The sequence below is a fragment of the Geotrypetes seraphini genome, chromosome 8 (assembly GCF_902459505.1).
Source record: "Geotrypetes seraphini chromosome 8, aGeoSer1.1, whole genome shotgun sequence".
In the NCBI taxonomy this organism is placed as follows: Eukaryota; Metazoa; Chordata; class Amphibia; order Gymnophiona; family Dermophiidae; genus Geotrypetes; species Geotrypetes seraphini.
In genome coordinates this window covers 89,141,953-89,156,488 of record NC_047091.1, presented here as the reverse complement: position 1 = coordinate 89,156,488, position 14,536 = coordinate 89,141,953, and the positions used below count along the sequence as shown (strand labels likewise).

Sequence of the window (14,536 nt, the reverse complement as noted above, 5' to 3'; positions counted from 1 at the left end):
TCAGGAAATATTTTCTCTTGGAAATGGTGGTAAATGCATGGAATAGACTCCCAGAGGAGGAAGTGGAGACAAAAACAGTAACGGAATTCAGAAAAGGTGCAAGAGAAGCACAAAGGGACCCCAGTGGCAAGAGGAAGGCAACAAAAGCACAGGAATAACTTGAACGGAACAACAGTTTTGCTCAAAACAGCTGTAAAATTATTCTTTTGTACCTTAAAAAAGGCATGGGGGAAGGGGAGTGCAAAATACAAAGACAGACAGTTATGACCATAAATAGAATGGCACGGGGGGGGGGGGGGGGGAGAGAGAGATGACTTGCATGGAGAAAAAAAATTATAATTATAAAGAGAATGGCAGGAGGGTGGGGAGGGAGGTGTAATATACTGTGAGGCAGTAGTTACAAACAGAATGGCAGAGGGGTGAGGATTGCAGGTTTTTTTAAACAAGTTTATTATTAGGATTTTATATACCGCCTATCAAGGTTATCTAAGCGGTTTTACAATCAGGTACTCAAGCATTTTCCCTATCTGTCCCGGTGGGCTCACAATCTATCTAACATACCTGGGGCTATGGAGGATTAAGTGACTTGTCCAGGGTCACACGGCGCAGCGTGGGATTTGAATCCACAACCCCAGGGTGCTGAGGCTGTAGCGTCAACCACCGCGCCACACACTCCTCCACATACATAAAGAGGCAGTTACAATTCTAAACAGAATAGCTAGGTGGTGGGGGAACCTGTGTGAAGTTACAAACAGAAGGTTGATGATATGGGCAGTTACAACCCTAAACAAAATGACATGGGGAGGTATAACAGAGAAGCAGTTACAAACAGAAATCTACAAGGGTGGGAGGAGGTGTAACATGCAGAGAGCAATTATAATCCTAAATAGAATGGCATGGGGGGGGGGTTAACCTGCATGGAGAGGCAGACTGGAAAAGAAAGGTAGGGGGCGGTGTAACCTTCAGAGAATGGCAGTAACAAACCTAGGCAGAATGACACGGGGGGGGGGGGATATTTTGCACAATACAGCTGTTACTACCTGACTGAGCAGACTGGATGGACCATGTTTGTCTTTACCTGTTATCATTTACTATCCTATTATGAACCGCTTTATGACTCTTACCTGCTGCAACAAAAACTGGCCCATTACCCTGCTGAAGAAGTCCCGTTGAGCTGCAACACAGTCTTTGTAGATCTTGACCACTGCCCACAACTCAGAAACCCTCTTTCACGGTTCTGGCATTGTCCCCAGAATTTCCAGGGAGATCAGTCTCTCTCTCTCTGATTCTTCTGTGTATAATTCTTTTCCTCTTCCTCAGTCTAGGGATGAAGGCTTCACTGGAGAGCAGAAGTGGAGACGGGCACTCCCCTGGAAAGGTCTAACTATTTTATAGCTTAGAAACTGAGAGCTTTCTTCACTTGCTGAGAAGTCAAAAATGGTCACAAATTACTGTGCTGCTTTTATCTCCAGCATCCAGAGATTCCTAACATACTGTTTCCGGACACTATGATCTGTGCTTGAGGCAAGCTGTTAGAAAGAGACAGCCTTCCCGCATGGATTCCGGCCACCTCTCTCAGCTCAAACTTCCACTATTCACTTCCACTTCATCCCAATCTGAGATGAAGGGGAGACGTGGGGTAGGCAGAGTGGGCAAGAGGGTGGGGGCAAAGTTTGCAGGTGTGGTGGGGACAGGCAGAAAATGATACAGAAGCAGTATAGGAACAGGGTAGAGGCAAACTGTGACAGAGAGGATGAAGGCTGAGGGCAGAGAGCGACAGTAGAACCAGCATGAGGTGGGGAAGGCAAAGAGGGTGGCAGTATATTTTCTTGAATCTAATGGGTTACAGGATCCGAGGCAACATGGCTTTACAAAAGGTAAATCGTGCCAAACGAACCTGATTGAATTTTTTGATTGGGTGACCAGAGAGCTGGATCGAGGACATATGCTAGATGTAATTTACTTGGATTTCAGCAAAGCCTTTGATACAGTTCCTCATAGGAGGCTGTTGAACAAACTTGAAGGGCTGAAGTTAGGACCCGAAGTGGTGAACTGGGTCAGAAACTGGCTGTCGGACAGACGCCAGAGGGTGGTGGTTAATGGAAGTCGCTCGAAGGAAGGAAAGGTGACTAGTGGAGTCCCTCAGGGTTCGGTGCTGGGGCCAATCCTGTTCAATATGTATGTAAGTGACATTGCTGAAGGGTTAGAAGGAAAAGTGTGCCTTTTTGCAGATGATACCAAGATTTGTAACAGAGTAGACACCGTAGAGGGAGTGGAAAATATGAAAAAGGATCTGCAAAAGTTAGAGGAATGGTCTAATGCCTGGCAACTAAAATTCAATGCAAAGAAATGCAGAGTAATGCATTTGGGGATTAATAATAGGAAGGAACCGTATATGCTGGGAGGAGAGAAGCTGATATGCACGGACGGGGAGAGGGACCTTGGGGTGATAGTGTCCGAAGATCTAAAGGCGAAAAAACAGTGTGACAAGGCAGTGGCTGCTGCCAGAAGGATTCTGGGCTGTATAAAGAGAGGCGTAGTCAGTAGAAGGAAGAAGGTGTTGATGCCCCTGTACAGGTCATTGGTGAGGCCCCACTTGGAGTATTGTGTTCAGTTTTGGAGACCGTATCTGGCGAAAGACGTAAGAAGACTTGAGGCGGTCCAGAGGAGGGCGACGAAAATGATAGGAGGCTTGCGCCAGAAGACGTATGAGGAGAGACTGGAAGCCCTGAATATGTATACCCTAGAGGAAAGGAGAGACAGGGGAGATATGATTCAGACGTTCAAATACTTAAAGGGTATTAACGTAGAACAAAATCTTTTCCAGAGAAAGGAAAATGGTAAAACCAGAGGACATAATTTGAGGTTGAGGGGTGGTAGATTCAGGGGCAATGTTAGGAAATTCTACTTTACGGAGAGGGTGGTGGATGCCTGGAATGCGCTCCCGAGAGAGGTGGTGGAGAGTAAAACTGTGACTGAGTTCAAAGAAGCGTGGGATGAACACAGAAGATTTAGAATCAGAAAATAATATTAAAGATTGAACTAGGCCAGTTACTGGGCAGACTTGTACGGTCTGTGTCTATGCATGGCCGTTTGGAGGAGGATGGGCAGGGGAGGGCTTCAATGGCTGGGAGGGTGTAGATGGGCTGGAGTAAGTCTTAACAGAGATTTCGGCAGTTGGAACCCAAGCACAGTACCGGGAAAAGCTTTGGATTCTCGCCCAGAAATAGCTAAGAAGAAAAAAAAAAAAAAAAAAAATTTAAATTGAATCAGGTTGGGCAGACTGGATGGACCATTCGGGTCTTTATCTGCCGTCATCTACTATGTTACTATGTTACTATGTATATGTTACTATGTCTGAGCATAGACATTTGGAGGAGGAAGAAGGAAACAAAGTTTGAAAGGGGATATGTGCAGGAGGAGTAACATTAGGATAAGGAGGGGATGGAACTTGATATACCGTCTTTCTGTGATTACAATCAAAGCAGTCCACATATTATATACAAGTATTTATTTCCTGGGGCAATTGACCCAGAGTCACAAGTGCGGTGGTGGGAGTTGAATCCAGTTCCCCAGGTTCTCAGGCTACTCCTCCACTCCTTAGAAATCATTTATTCATGGAGGGGGTGTGGTAGATACATGGAACTGCCTCTGGGGAGACAGTGGAAGCAAAACCAGTTACCCATTCAAGAAGGCCTGGTGTAAATGCATGGGATCTCTAATTGGTTGCTTTCATGGCTCATATCATGCCCCACTTGTCTTCATTCCCAGTTCCCAAGAGCCACCAAAAGGTCAATGTTCAAGATATCCCTCATGAATATGCATGAGAGGTATTTGCATAACATGGAGGTAGCATGCATGCAAACCTATCTTGTGCATATTGATGAGGGATGTCTTGAATATCTGACCAGTCAGTGGCCCTCGAGGGCTGGGAGTGAAGATCACTGTTCCAGAACTTCCATTCCACTACTCAATACATGGAAGTATTGAATACCTTATCATGCCCTTCTCTCTCTCTCTTTTTTTTTTTACTTGATTGCTAGAATTAGTTTGGTGCCCACACTCTGCACCAATTTGTAGCTCTTTTCAAAACTAGACAGACTAGATCAGGGGTGAGCAACCACAGTCCTCAAGAATCACACACCAAGTCAAGTTTGCAAGATTTCAACAAGGAATATGCACGAGTGATTTGCATGTAGTGCAAATAGATCTCATGCATATTCCTTGTGGAAATCTTGAAAACCCAACTGGATTGTGGTATTCAAAGTCCGTTCGCTGCCCAACCCTGGACTAGATGGACTTTCAGGTCTTTATCTGCCATCATATTTGATATTTCTGTGGGACCAGAAGGAGCATGGAGAAGCAAAATGGAGAAGATGGATGGGGAACAGAGAAGCTGGGGATGGCAGAGAGCAGCACTGACATGGAATGGAGTCAACTAAAAGGAGAGGATGAAAAGAGAAATGAAGTACACATGGTGGTGTGTAGTTTCTGTGCCAGCATGTGTGGGAGTGTGGCTGTGTGTCTGTAATCTCTGGGTGAAAATCTCTTACACTGAAGCATGGCCCCAATGTTGATAACATTAATGCTCAGACTGTAGTGGGAGGAAACCTGGCATCCAGCCTGTAGTACCCAGGGGTTGTGAAGCCTGTCATACTTCTAAAATAAGCCCCTGCTTTATCAGTGTAAATATATCCATCAGGCGTCTGAGTAGACAGCTCTCGACACCTCACGCTATGACATTCAGCAGTGTTGCTAGTGAAACCATAGGCCAAGGGAAGCAACTTTTTCAAGTGTTCAAAAAGCCACACCATGGTTACTAATATCAGTATTGAGCAGTGGGGCATTGGGAGGGGTGGGGGAATTCCCTTCACTGAAGAGGAGGGGCTGGCATCTTTTTCCAAGTTTCCAAGTTTATTAAAAATTTGATATCCCGCCTTTTCAAAATTCAAAGCGGCTTTACATAAAAATTAAACAAAAACAGGTCAATAGAAAAAGCAATAAAACAAAACATCAAAACAAGGGGAACTGACATACCGGACTTACTAAAAATTGACCTTAACAGACTGACACAAGAGGGTTGGGGGAAGAACTACAATTGATTGGATAGGAAAGGACAATTAAAGGGAAAAACAGAATGGCAGGGAACTGAAAGGTCCAGCTACAATGGCTGGGTGAGCCGGAAGGGCTGGACTAACATTAAATTAAAACATCCTTAGAAGGATGATCATACAACGAAGGCATCTTTAACAAGAAATGTTTTAAGGCTAGACTTAAAATTATCCAGTGTGATCTCTCTTTAATAATTCGGAGCAGAATTCCAGAGCAAGGGGGCTATAACAGAAAAGATGCTATTTCTCATGGTGTTAATATGTCTTAAGGAAGGGATTGCTAGCAGATTTTGATTAGATGATCAAAGAGAACGCTGAGATGGATGAGGAATCAAAAGTCTATTAATAAATTCAGGCTGTCCTGCTTTTCTGGTTTTGAATGTCAACAGTATGATTTTGAAAGTGATGCGGTGTTTGATAGGAAGCCAGTGTGTTTTAGTCAGAAGAGGAGTGACGTGATCGAATTTCTATGCATTGAAAATAATTTTTACAGCAGTATTTTGGACTATTTGAAGGCGCCTGACTTCTTTCTTTGTTATTCCTTTATATAGGGCATTATCATAGTCCAAAGAAGAGATAAAACTAGGGAATGTATGAGGGTATTGAGGAAAGAGTGGTCTAATAGCTTAGCATGAGAGCAAATCATCCGGAGACGGTAGAAACATTTCCGTACGACAGAGCACATTCAATTCCACCCTTGGATAAAACTGTCTCCTTGGAGAGTTCCCACTTGTTCACATAGAATTTTCTCAGATGAGGAGGTCCCTGTCTCCTCAAGGGGAGGAAGAATGTACTTCTTAGTTTACATCCAAGTCCTCTTAGAGGTGGGGGGATCTCATCATCTGAGAGGTAAAAAGACATGCCCCCTTTTTCACATCTAGTCCTCTTGATGGGAAAGAATCCCCAGAGATGAAGGGACATGGTCCTTCATTCACATCCAGTTCTCTTAGGGGGTAGAGAAATGTTCCCCCTAGTTTGCAACCAATCATCTTGGAGGTGGAGGGTCTCGTCGCCTCAGAGATAAAAAGACATGACCCCTTGTTCACATCCAGTCCTCTTGGTGGGAAAGAGACCTCAGGGATGAAGAGACATGGTCCTTCATTCACATCCAGTTTTCTTGGTGGGGGGTTGGGGGTCGCATCTCCTCAGGGGTGAAGGGACATGTTCCCTCGTAGAGAATGACACAGGGACAAACTTTGTTCCCATCCCCGCAAGCTCTGTCCCTGTCTCCGCCCTGCCCCCGTGAGCTTGGTCCCCATCTCCACCCCGTCCCAACAAATTCTGTCTGATCCCATCTACACAAGCCTCAAATAGTTATGATTTTATATTGAAATAATTTTATTAAAGTATAAAAAGAATCAATATTCTGTACAAATTGTCATTTTATAAATCACAAATTATATAAAACAAGGATCAACAAAACCCTCCCCTTCTCTCACAAATATCCCCTCCACTATCTGGTCAGTTTGGGCACCTTTGTGGCACTTAGACCCTTCTAAAACAGGTCAAGTTCCAAATGTATAAGTTCCTTCCAGGATGTCTTACAAAATGTTTGATCATCGCTGCAAGACTTCCATATCTAATCCACCCTTGAGACCGCCCAAAGCCCACTCATAACACATCTCCACCACGCCCATCTCATGCTCAGTCTGAACATACAGAAGCTGGAACACCTTGCTATACAGAAAGACGGTTTTGATTATCGGCACTTGGCCGTCCTAATCACCAGGACATCCAAGTGCCGATTTAGGATGCTTTTTGGATGTCTATGTTTTTTGATTATGAGCTTGTTAGGTTGCAAACATTGCAGAATACAGCAGCACAAGTTCTATGCCATGCTAGCTAGGGTTACCATATGGCTTCAGAAAAAGGAGGACAGATTGAGACATCTGGGTTTTTCTTTCATTGAAAGCAATGAAATTTAAAAAAAGTCTCAATCCATCCTCCTTTTTCTGGAGTTATATGGTAACCCTAAGAGTGACCATATTACCCCACTTTTCAAAAATCTACACAGGTTTCCAATCAGCTACATAATTCAGTTAAAAATTCTTACCTTGACATTCAAGGCGCTCTACACTGGATTACCAGACTATCTGTCCAAATTAATGATTCCATATACTTGGTTACTCTACTCCATCAATGACCATAAATATATCCTTCCTAGCTCATTTCAAGTAGGTCTAGGATAGAGAGTTGCGCGGGGACAGAAATCCCACCCGTCCCTGCCAAAATCCCACCCATCCCCACCTGTCTCAGTGAGGAATCTAGCCATGCTATAATTTTTTCATCAAAAGTGGGCTAGGTTTTCTTCCTGGTGTCTTCATCATCACAATTCAACTTCCTTGTCAGTGGAATGGTGTGGATTTTCTACTTCATCTATTAGAGTCCGTCTCAGTGCTATTCTAGCTTTTCACCAGCTAGTAGAGGGAAAGCTTCTTACGGCTTATCCCTTGGTCTCCAGGTTCATGAAAGGACTTTTCAAGGTGAAACCACACCTCCCCCTGTAGTCTGGGACCTTAATGTAGTTCTTTCCAGGTTGATGAAGCCACCATTTGAACCAAGCTCATCTCAAGTTTTTCACCTGGAAAGTTGTTTTTTCTTATCTTGCTCACTTCTGCCAGGAGGGTCAGTGAATTGCAAGTGTTAGTGGAGGATCCACCCTTCACGGTTTTTCACCATGATAAAGTGGTTCTATGCACACACCCCCAGTTTCTACCGAAAGTGGTGACAAAGTTTCATCTCAATCAATTGATTGTTTTTCCAGTTTTTTTTCCTAAGCCTCATTCTCATGCAGGAAAAACGGCTCTTTGCATTCTGGACTATTAAGTGTGCTTTGGGTTTTTTACATTGCCAGGACAAAGACTTATAGCACTTCTCCCCAACTCTTAGGCTCATTTGATCCTAACAAGTTGGGGCATCCTATTTCCAAGAGAACCGTTTCTAACTGATTGGTTACCTGTATTTCATTCTGCTTTGCTCAACCTGGCCTAAACCTGATGAGTCAGGTCACAGTTCATAAAGTCTGAGCTATGGCAGATTCTGTAGTTTTCCTTAGATCTACTCCTATTGCAGAATTCTGTAAAGCTGCCACCTGGTCCTCAGTTCATAACATTTCCTTAACATTATTGTCTGGAGTCTTTCTCCAGACGGGATGGGTACTTCGGCCAGTTTGTATTACAAAATTATGTTCTTGAAGGCCAACACTCCCATCATCCCATTCTGGTTAGCTTGGAGGTCACCCATGTGTGAGAATATGCTACCTGCTTGTCCTGGGATAAAGCACAGTTACTTTTTGTAATAGGTGTTATCCAGGGATAGTAGGCAGATATTCTCACAACCCACCCACCTCCCCTGGTTGGCTTCTTAGCTAGCTTATCTTAACTGAGGAGACGCACGCCCTGCATCAGGCGGGAAGGCACTCGCGCATGCGTGGTGCAGGCTATCGCAGACTTTTTAAAGTCTTAAAGTGGCGATGTACTTTTAAAGTGTCCATACCAGGGCTCTGTCGGTGACATCACCCATGTGTGAGAATATCTGCCTGCTATCCCTGGATAACACCTGTTCAAGTTTCAAGTTTCAAGTTTCAAGTTTAATACGTTTTTGATGAATCGCTTCTTCTAAATTCGAAGCGATGTACAATATAATAAAATTACAATGTAAAAACAAAATCATAGAAGATACCACTAACAAGGTTAAAAAACAGATTTGACAAAACTGGAGACAAAAGGGAAATAAGGGGATGAAGTTACATTTTAAAAACAGTAGAATGTACATAAAGGGAAGGCACATAAGGGAGGGATAATGATAATAATTTTAAAAAGATAAAATTTGATAGGAGAGTAAAAATCGGAAATGAGACTCGAAAGATTAAATTTATGAAATTCTCATGATTATTAAAAAGACACTTAGGAGCTAGTTAATTTATGAATGCGTCACTGAACAGGAATGTTTTTAGTTTACATTTAAATTTTACTAAATTAGTTTCTTCCCTTAGAAAGCTCGGTAGAGAATTCCAAGTCTGGGGTGCAGTGACTGAAAAAATAAACTGACGACGTGTATTAATTATTTTTAGCGATGGAATCGTTAGAAGATGTTGTTCGGCAGATCTTAGAGTTCTATTAGCTGTATAAGGGATTAGCAGTTTATGAATGAAAGCTGGAGTTTTGTAAAGAAGTGATTTAAAGGTGATCAAACTGAGTTTATATATTATTCGATGACCCACCGGAAGCCAATGGGCTTCCTTAAGGAGCGGCGTTACGTGATCAAATTTTTTTGCTTTAAAGATAAGTTTAATGGATGTATTTTGTATTATCTGTAAGCGTTTTATTTCCTTTTGTGCTATACCTTTGAACAGGGCATTACAGTAATCTATCTTTGAAATGACAAGTGAATGAATGAGGATGTTTAGAGAATTGGCATTAAGGAACCGAGATACAGAGCGGATTTGTCGAAGCCTGAAGAATGAAGACTTTATAACATTACTAATATGGTCGTGGAAGGAAAGAGAGTGATCGAAAATAACTCCAAGTATTTTAATATTGTTGACCTCTAGTAAAGGATGACCCTTAATAGAAATTGGGAGGCTTAGTTTGGGGTTATCCTTCCAGGGAAAAAGTAGTACATTGGATTTCGTTATGGTAAGTAATTGTGCTTTATGAGCAGTGGTCTGCATTCTTCATTAAGATTCCACTGCATAAAGTGATGAAAGAGGCACTCTTCAAAAACTGGGAGACTCCTCTTATAGTCCCAGTGGCCCCTCGCATGATAGACTCCCTTTACAGATTGCAATCCTGGCCTGGTTTCGATAAACCAGAATTGCAACACCAATCTTTTGTGGTGGAACCAGCTTTGATGAAATCTCACAGCTTCAGGTAAAGAGGCCAGAACTTTAGACAAGTTCAGTAAGTGCATTTTTCAAGCCACCATGCTTGCTAAATGCATTATAGACTATTAATTTTGTGTGTCCATCTACTTCAAATCCTTGGTCAAACAGTTACCAAACTTTGAGAAACATCTTCCTGCTGACCAGCTCTAGCCTTTCCAACAGGTGGTTAAGAATCTACTTGCCCCCAGAAAGCATATAGCTAAGAGTGTCCTTTGATTGCTTTGATGTATCTTCCAGAGTTTCCATTGCTATGTGCCATCTTGCATGGCTTCGCATATCTGATTTTGAGACCTCAGTCCAGGATCATCTCACTAACATCACTTGCAGAGGAGACCATCTGTTTGATGGCCATATTGAAGAGGCTGCAAACAAGATTAAACAACACAGTCAATGCATGACAGGCCCATCTAGGTCTCAGTCCTGCCAGCAGTTTAAAACATCCAGGAGGTACTCCAGCCTTTCACGATGATCCTCTTACTACTCTTCTTGCCACAAATCCAATCAAAGATATCCTAGCCAACAAAAGCAACACAAATTGACTGCATTTCAATTTCAATAGCAGTCCTCTCTTTACCTTCTTCTTTGAGAGCATTATCAATGTCTCCCTCAGCCCTTACCTCTGCTTACAGTTGGGGACAGACTTCTATTTTACCATCACCATTGGGCTCTTTTATCACTGACCAGTGGGTTGATAGTGTCATCTCACAGGGACATGGTCTCAACTTCCATCGACGCCACCAACCATCCTCCAAAAGAGTTTAGTTTTACACAACATCCAGGAGAAGAATTGAGCAAACCGAAGCCCTTTAAAAGGCTGATGCTGCCTGGACTGCCTCTGAAGTTCCAGCAAAGTAAGAAGGAAACTGACCTCTGATGATCAGATAAACATGATAACCCTTGAATTTTTCCTACCTGCCCTGCCGCAGCACACAGCCGACCGGAAGTCTTCCCAATGTCAGCGCTGACGTTGGAGGGAGGGAGGGAGGGCTTTGCTTAAGCCCTCCCTCCGACGTCAGCGCTGACATCGTGGAAGACTTCCGGTTGGCTGTATGCTGCGGTAGGGCAGATAGGAAAAAGAAGACGAGCCTCGCGGCTTGAATTGCATCTAACCTCGCAGGATCCCAACGACCCTAGGAGGCGTCCCAACGGGATCCCCGTGACCCTAGGGGGCATCCCCACAGGTTCCCCTGACCCGAAGGGGGAACCCGCGGGATCCCCGCGGGTTCCGCAGGATTCCCGTTGTCCCCATTCCCGTGCAGCTCTCTAGTCTAGGACAATTCATTTTGGCCATTTCATTGTGGCTGTTTCATTGCTGAATCAGCCACAATGAATGGTCCACGGAAGCACCTGACCTCTTGTGGTGGGGCTATGCCCCCCACACTCTCCACAAAGTAATAGCACCCCCCACAACCTCCATAGTAGGAGCACTCTGACACCCCCCAAAATAAGAGCACCCCTCATCCCCCCACACCTGTCCTTTTGTGGGGAGGGCTATGCCTCCCCCCAAAGAAGGAATGCCCCCACACCCCCAAAGTAATGTGTTTCCCTGAAAATAAGACATTGTCATATTAATTTTGGGACAAAAAACACATTAGGGCTTATTTTTGGTGGATGTCTTATATTTTTCATGTATAACAATCATCTCTCCCTTCCTCTCCTCCACCCCAATTCTTCCTCTTTCCTTCCCCCCCCCCCAATGTGCAGCATCTTTCCTCCCCTGTCAACCCATCCCCTTGTGCAGCATCTTTCTATCCCTCCCTTCCATCCCCTTGTGCAGCAGGACTCCACTGACCCTCCCACCTTGAGGCTGATAGATCTCCACTCCAAGACCTCCAAAAATAGCAGTGACGGCAGCTGTTTTTGGAGGACTCAGAACGGAGGTATGTCAGGTCTCACCGGGGTGGGGATCGCTGAATTGATGTGTCAGATTTTTTTAGGCTAATCTGGCAGCACTAGTGTCGAGGATGGAATCGGGGAGTGTTGGGGACATTCGGAGGAGAGGGGGCTTCGGGGGGTTGATCTTAACTAGTGCTTATTTTTGGGGTAGGGCTTATATTAGGAGCATCTTTAAAAATCATGCAAGGGCTTATTTTCGGGATAGGTCTTATTAATAATAATAATAATCAGTTTATATACCGCAAGGACGTAAAGTTATTTGCGGTTTATAATAGTTTTAAAAACAATAAAAGAAGTTGAATAGAACTAAAAAAGTTAAAAGCCAATAATTAGAGACACTACAATGCTCAAAATAGTGCATAATAAAATTTTTACAAATTAGCTGCCTAAATACTTCGAAAACAGATATGTTTTTAGATGTCTCCTAAATTCCCCATAAGTGTCAGTAAGCAAAAGCAATTGTTCTAAATCCTTACCCCATAACGCTGCTTGATATGAAAAAAGATTTTGATGATGTTTTTTAAGTTTACATCCTCTAAGAGGCGGAAAAACAAAATTCAGATGTGAGTTTCTCTTATGTCTGTTGGTTGCAAAAGAGAAAAGCTCAATTATATATTTGGGAGTTAAACCAAACAAAGCCTTAAAACAGAATCAACCAAACATAAACTTCTCCCGCGCCTCCATTAGTAGTCAATGCTGTACTCGATAGAAGGGTGTTATGTGATCATATTTCTTCAACCTAAAAATCAACCTGACTGCACATTTTGTACTATTCACAATCGTTGCATATTCTTCTGGGAAATTGCCAAATAGGCAATATTGCAGTAATCAAGCTGGCTTAGTATAAGAGACTGAACCAAAACTCTAAATGATGAAACATCAAAATACGCCCTAACAAACCAAAGCTTCCAAAGAGTAAAGAAACCCTTCCTGACCAAAGAGTCCACCTGGTTCTTCATAGTCAAGCCCAGTATTATTCCTAAAACCTTAATGGTAGATTGAATAGGATAGCTGAATTTATTTATACACAATAATGTTTTAGCATCAAATGGAGCAGTGAAGCTACTAAAAAGGTTTTTTTTCTGAGTTAAGCTTCAGTCTAAATTCAGTTATCCATTGCTCCATTAGACCTAATACTTTTGTTGCTTTAGGAATAACTTCAGAAAGAGAAATAGAAAATGGAATAATGATCATAAAATCATCTGCATAACTAAACAGCTTTATCCCCAGCTGGGACAATTGTGCACCTAATGATGACATATAAACGTTAAAGAGCAATGGGGACAACGGGGAATCTTGCAGAACGCCATATGAATTATTCCAAATACCTGAAAGATCATTATTGAAACAAACTTGATAGGTGCGAGACATGAGAAAGCCCCAAAATCATTCTAACACCTCTCCTCTAATACCAATAGCATCCAAACATTGCAGCAATTTCCCATGGTCCACTAAATCAAATGCAGAACTCATATCAAATTGCATGATCAAGGCATTAAGACATTTACTAAACAAAGAACGTAAATTGTCCAAAATAGCCACAATTACTGTCTCGGTACTAAATAAAGGTCTAAAACCAGATTGAGATTCATGCAAGAGAGAAAATTAATCAAGATATTCCATTAGTTGAGAATGGACCAATCCTTTCAAAATTTTTTTACAAAAAATGGAATGGATGCTACTGGTCTATAATTAGTGATTAATGCTAATGATTCTTTGGGGGGTTTTGGGATTGGAGTTATTATAATATGACCATTATTGTGAGCTTGATGTATCTGGACTGTAGGGAGCATGAGGTAACACCTCCCAGCCGGAGCTGAAATCACAGTCCAATGAGTGGAGAGCTCCATCTTCCCCATGACCAAAAAAATTTTGACAAGCTCAATCAAAAGTCAAACAAATGATGATTTTTGCTTATGATCATGAAGGCATCATCATCACAGACAAAGTTCCATGTGGAAGAAGTGTCACAGCAGTGTATTATCATGACTTTTTGCAAAAAATGCACAAAACCCAACCTCAGTTGCTCTTGGCTGGGCCACTCATTCTTCACGACAACGCTCGCTCGCACAAAGGGAATGTCGTCATTGATAGACTAAGTGAATATGGCTGGGAGGCGTTACCTCATGCTCCCCACAGTCCAGACTTGAGTCCACCAGACTTCAAACTTTTTCCAAAGTTGAAACAACCTATGTGTGGACATCATTTTGCTTCTCTGAAAGCTTTCTTCCGCCATTACCTGAGCCATTCAGCAACTGAACAAAAACGGTGTCTTGGATGGACTAATGAAGCTTCCCTGACATTGGGACTCGGTCATTGCAAAGCAGGGAGACTATATTGAAGGACTATAAAGAAATACTTGAAAAAAACAAAACAATACATGTAAATTAAAAAAAATAGTGTGCATTATTTATGAATTGACCCTCCTATATATATATATACTAGCTGATGCCCCGGCATTGCACGGGTATTTAATTATAGCAATAACACAGTAAATGGATTCAAATAAAGATACTTTATAGTGGTGAATGAAATTATTGTTTTACAGCTTAATAAAAAGTACAATATTCAAATTATAATGTGAAATATTTGACAAAATGAATACAATACAACTAACACAAAACGTGATTATAAACAACATTTT

At 42.4% G+C, this 14,536-nt stretch overlaps 1 protein-coding gene across 9 annotated transcripts in view; it reads right to left on the bottom strand.

Annotated features, from left to right (window-relative positions):
- The window catches only part of KANK3 (KN motif and ankyrin repeat domains 3), a 149,765-nt gene that overhangs the window by 57,810 nt on the left and 77,419 nt on the right, over window positions 1-14,536 (bottom strand). The window contains exon 1 of one of the 9 annotated variants that reach the window (XM_033954737.1): window positions 1,125-1,279. The exons of 7 other annotated variants lie outside the window; for them this stretch is intronic. The gene's annotated coding sequence lies outside the window, so the exon portion shown is untranslated. Of the gene's footprint in view, window positions 1-1,124; window positions 1,280-14,536 lie in introns of those variants that run through there. One more of the 9 variants, XM_033954739.1, reaches the window with a different exon arrangement.